We start from the raw sequence: 6,000 nt of genomic DNA on the forward strand, positions 1-6,000 counted from the left end.
CATGTTGGTAAGGTTTAATTTATATAAATATTAATCTTATAAGTATAGAACGATCGAAAAAGTGCGGGTCATTACAATTTAATTTCTCGATTCCGACATATAGTATCTGCTGAAATTAATTTACCATTTGCTAATTCGAGTAAAAATTTACTATCCAAAGGCGTCAATGGACAACTTAATTTAGCACAAAAATCTCTACTCATATAGCTTCTATCCGCACCCGAATCAAATAAAACGTAAGAAGATTTATTGTCAATAAGAAACGTACCCGTAACAATCTAAAAACCTCATTTCTTACCCCAATTACCGACTCCGTCACTTGTGGGAACGTTTTGTTTAATAGTTGTAGCCCGATGTTCTTGTTCTCACTTTGGTGAGAAGCGAACATTACTAATCCGTAAGCATAACATGCTTCTTTATGTTGCATGTTAGCCGCTTTTTCTAAATCACGAAGTCCAATATTCGGATATATTGAGTCAAAATAATTTCTTAACCCATTGCGTAAAATAGCATTTGGGTTCCCCGCAATATATGCGTCAAAGTAAACACATCGTAACTTATGGATTTCCCAATGTGATATCCCCCATCTTTCGAACGAAAGCCTTTTATAAACCAAGGCATTCTTGGAACGTTCTTCGAATGTCTTACAAACTGATCTCGCCTTAAATAGCTGTGCCGAAGAATTTTGACCGACTCTAGACAAGGTTTCATCAATCATGTCTCCGGGTAGGTCTCTTAAAATATTGGGTTGTCTATCCATTTTGTGTTTTTATACTGTAAAATAGACAAGAGTTAGATTCATAATAAAAAAAATACTTATTAATACAAGCAATTTTTACATATATCATAAAGCATAAGCACACTATATTACTTATATTACACCACACGAATACAACTATCTTATTCCGACTCGCTTGTTTCTTCTTCTTCGGTTTTGGTCCGTTTTGCCAAGTTTCTAGGGATATATGATGTTCCCCTAATACGAGCCGTCGTTATCCACATTGGTTTAGAAAAACCTGGTGGTTTAGAGGTTCCTGGGTCATTGTTACAACTTAAGGACTTCGGGGGTTGACGATACATATAAAGTTCATCGGGGTTGGAATTAGATTTCTCTATTTTTATGCCCTTTCCCTTATTATTTTCTTTTGTCTTTTTAAATTCAGTTGGGGTAATTTCTATAACATCATCGAAATTCTCGTCGGAATCCGATTCATCGGAGAATTGGTAATCCTCCCAATATTTTGCTTCCTTAGCGGAAACACCATTGACCATAATTAACCTTGGCCGGTTGGTTGAGGATTTTCTTTTACTTAACCGTTTTATTATTTCCCCCATCGGTTCTATTTCTTCATCCGATTCCGATTCTTCTTCCGGTTCCGATTCTTCTTCCGGTTCCTCTTCGGGAACTTGTGAATCAGTCCACGAATCATTCCAATTTACATTTGACTCTTCATTATTATTAGGTGAGTCAATGGGACTTGTTCTAGAGGTAGACATCTATCACATAATATCAAACGCGTTAAGAGATTAATATATCACATAATATTCACATGTTAAAAATATATAGTTTCCAACAAAATTTGTTAAGCAATCATTTTTCAAGTAAGCACGGTCGAAGTCCAGACTCACTAATGCATCCTAACAAACTCGATAAGACACACTAATGCAAAATTCTGGTTCTCTAAGACCAACGCTCGGATACCAACTGAAATGTCCCGTTCTTATTGATTAAAAACGTTCCATATTAATTGATTTCGTTGCGAGGTTTTGACCTCTATATGAGACGTTTTTCAAAGACTGCATTCATTTTTAAAACAAACCATATCGTTCTTATTGATTAAAATATCCTGTTTACACACGACCATTACATAATGGTTTACAATAACAATATGTTACATCGAAATCAGTTTCTTGAATGCAGTTTTTACACAATATCATACAAACATGGACTCCAAATCTTGTCCTTATTTTAGTATGCAACAGCGGAAGCTCTTAATATTCACCTGAGAATAAACATGCTTTAAACGTCAACAAAAATGTTGGTGAGTTATAGGTTTAACCTATATATATCAAATCGTAACAATAGACCACAAGATTTCATATTTCAATACACATCCCATACATAGAGATAAAAATCATTCATATGGTGAACACCTGGTAACCGACATTAAGAAGATACATATATAAGAATATCCCCATCATTCCGGGACACCCTTCGGATATGATATAAATTTCGAAGTACTAAAGCATCCGGTACTTTGGATGGGGTTTGTTAGGCCCAATAGATCTATCTTTAGGATTCGTGTCAATTAGGGTGTCTGTTCCCTAATTCTTAGATTACCAGACTTAATAAAAAGGGGCATATTCGATTTCGATAATTCAACCATAGAATGTAGTTTCACGTACTTGTGTCTATTTTGTAAATCATTTATAAAACCTGCATGTATTCTCATCCCAAAATATTAGATTTTAAAAGTGGGACTATAACTCACTTTCACAGATTTTTACTTCGCCGGGAAGTAAGACTTGGCCACTGGTTGATTCACGAACCTATAACAATATATACATATATATCAAAGTATGTTCAAAATATATTTACAACACTTTTAATATATTTTGATGTTTTAAGTTTATTAAGTCAGCTGTCCTCGTTAGTAACCTACAACCAGTTGTCCACAGTTACATATACAGAAATAAATCGATAAATATTATCTTGAATCAATCCACGACCCAGTGTATACGTATCTCAGTATTGATCACAACTCAAACTATACATATTTTGGAATCAACCTCAACCCTGTATAGCTAACTCCAACATTCACATATAGAGTGTCTATGGTTGTTCCGAAATATATATAGATATGTCGACATGATTGGTCGAAACATTGTATACGTGTCTATGGTATCTCAAGATTACATAATATACAATACAAGTTGATTAAGTTATGGTTGGAATAGATTTGTTACCAATTTTCACGTAGCTAAAATGAGAAAAATTATCCAATCTTGTTTTACCCATAACTTCTTCATTTTAAATCCGTTTTGAGTGAATCAAATTGCTATGGTTTCATATTGAACTCTATTTTATGAATCTAAACAGAAAAAGTATAGGTTTATAGTCAGAAAAATAAGTTACAAGTCGTTTTTGTAAAGGTAGTCATTTCAGTCGAAAGAACGACGTCTAGATGACCATTTTAGAAAACATACTTCCACTTTGAGTTTAACCATAATTTTTGGATATAGTTTCATGTTCATAATAAAAATCATTTTCTCAGAATAACAACTTTTAAATCAAAGTTTATCATAGTTTTTAATTAACTAACCCAAAACAGCCCGCGGTGTTACTACGACGGCGTAAATCTGGTTTTACGGTGTTTTTCGTGTTTCCAGGTTTTAAATCATTAAGTTAGCATATCATATAGATATAGAACATGTGTTTAGTTAATTTTAAAAGTCAAGTTAGAAGGATTAACTTTTGTTTGCGAACAAGTTTAGAATTAACTAAACTATGTTCTAGTGATTACGAGTTTAAACCTTCGAATAAGATAGTTTTATATATATGAATCGAATGATGTTATGAACATCATTACTACCTCAAGTTTAGTAGGTAAACCTACTGGAAGTGACAAGAAATGATCTAGCTTCAAAGGATCTTGGATGGCTTGAAAGTTCTTGAAGTAGGATCATAACACAAAAACAAGTTCAAGTAAGATTTTTTACTCGAATTAAGATAGTTTATAGTTATAGAAATTGAATCAAAGTTTGAATATGAATATTACCTTGAATAAGAAAGATAACCTACTGTATATAACAAAGGTTTCTTGATCTTAGATGATTACTTGGAATGGATTAGAAAGCTTGGAAGTAAATTAGTAAACTTGAAGGGATTTTTGAAGTGTTCTTGAAGTGTTCTTCCTATGATGATTATAGCTTGATTCTTGAAGTGATTTTTGATGAAGATGATGATTAAGTACTGGAAAAATACGTTCATAATAGTGTGTGTGTGTGTTGAGAGAGAATTAGAAAGAGAATTGGAAGTGAAATGGAGTGAATGATGAGTGGTAATTGGTGAGTGGTGAGTGGGGTTAAAAGGAGTTCTAGTTAGTTGACTAGCTCATAGTAGAAGTTAAAATTGATTAGTCATACATGACATAATCAAGAGTGGAATCCCATGCTATTTCCTATTTGTATATACCCATAGTAAGTACGTTTTGAAGCTGTGTATAATACGGGTAAGAATACGACTAGAATTCTTGATGAAAGAAAAGAATGGGAAAGTAACTGTAACCATTTTCGTTAAGTATGAGTGTTTTGATATATGTCTTGAAGTCTTCCAAAAGTATTTTAAAACATCTAAATACACTACATGTATATACATTTTAACTGAGTCGTTAAGTCATCGTTAGTCTTTACATGTAAGTGTTGTTTTGAAACCTTTAAGTTAACGATCTCAATTAATGTTGTTAACCCATTGTTTATTATATCTAATGAGATGTTAAATTATTATATTATCATGATATTATGATATATTAATATATCTTAATATGATATATATACATTTAAATGTCATTACAACGATAATCGTTACATATATGTCTCGTTTCGAAATCCTTAAGTTAGTAGTCTTGTTTATATGTATATAACTCATTGTTAATATACTTATGGAGATACTTACTTATCATAATCTTATGTTAACCATATGTATATCCATATATATATCGTCATGTCGTTTTTACAAGTTTTAACGTTCGTGAATCAACTTGGGTGGTCAATTGTCTATATGAAACATATTTCAATTAATCAAGTCTTAACAAGTTTGATTGCTTAACATGTTGGAAACATTTAATCATATAAATATCAATCTCAATTAATATATATAAACATGGAAAAGTTCGGGTCACTACACACTAATGCATCTAAGCAACTATCAGTGATACACACTAATGCAAGACCTGGTTCGCTAAGACCACCGCTCTGATACCAACTAAAAGGACCCGTTCATATACGTTATAAAAGATTCATAATAGTTGACTACATCGCGAGGTACTTGAACTCTAAATGATACATTTTACAAACATTGCATTCGTTTTTAAAAGACAAACTTTCTTTACATCGAAAGTTGACGACATGCATACCATTTCATAATATATCCAACTATAATTGACTTAATAATAATCTTGATGAACTCAATGACTCGAATGCAACGTCTTTTGAAATATGTCATGAATGACTCCAAGTAATGTCTCTAAAATGAGCAAATGCACGGCGGAAGATTTCTTTCATACCTGAGAATAAACATGCTTTCAAGTGTCAACCAAAACGCTGGTGAGTTCATAGGTTTATCGTAAACAATAAATTTCATCATTTTAATAGACCACAAGATTTAATATTCCCATTTTCCATAAACATCATGCATAAAATTCATTCATATGGATTGAACACTTGGTAATCGACCTTAACAAGTTTCATATAGAATATCCTCATCATTCCGGGACAACTTCGGACATGATAAATTTGCCATCATTCCGGGAAAACTTCGGACATGATAAATTCGCCATCATTCCGGGAAAACTTCGGACATGATAAATTTGCCATCATTCCGGGAAAACTTCGGACATGATAAATTCGTCATCATTCCGGGAAAACTTCGGACATGATAAATTCGCCATCATTCTGGGACAACTTCGGACATGATAAATTCGACATCATTCCGGGACAACTTCGGACATGATAAATTCGTCATCATTCTGGGAAAACTTCGTACATGATAAATTCGCCATCATTCCGGGACAACTTCGGACATGATAAATTCGACATCATTCAGGGACAACTTCGGACATGATAAAAAGCGCATATTCGATTTCGATAATTCAACCATAGAATGTTGTTTCGATTACTTGTGTCCATTTCATAAAACAGTTATAAAAATAGCGCATGTATTCTCAGTCCCAAAAATGTAAAGAGTAAAAGGGAATCAAATGAACTCACCTATTGTATTTT

Source organism: Rutidosis leptorrhynchoides, chromosome 10 (genome assembly GCF_046630445.1).
Source record: "Rutidosis leptorrhynchoides isolate AG116_Rl617_1_P2 chromosome 10, CSIRO_AGI_Rlap_v1, whole genome shotgun sequence".
Taxonomy (NCBI): domain Eukaryota; kingdom Viridiplantae; phylum Streptophyta; class Magnoliopsida; order Asterales; family Asteraceae; genus Rutidosis; species Rutidosis leptorrhynchoides.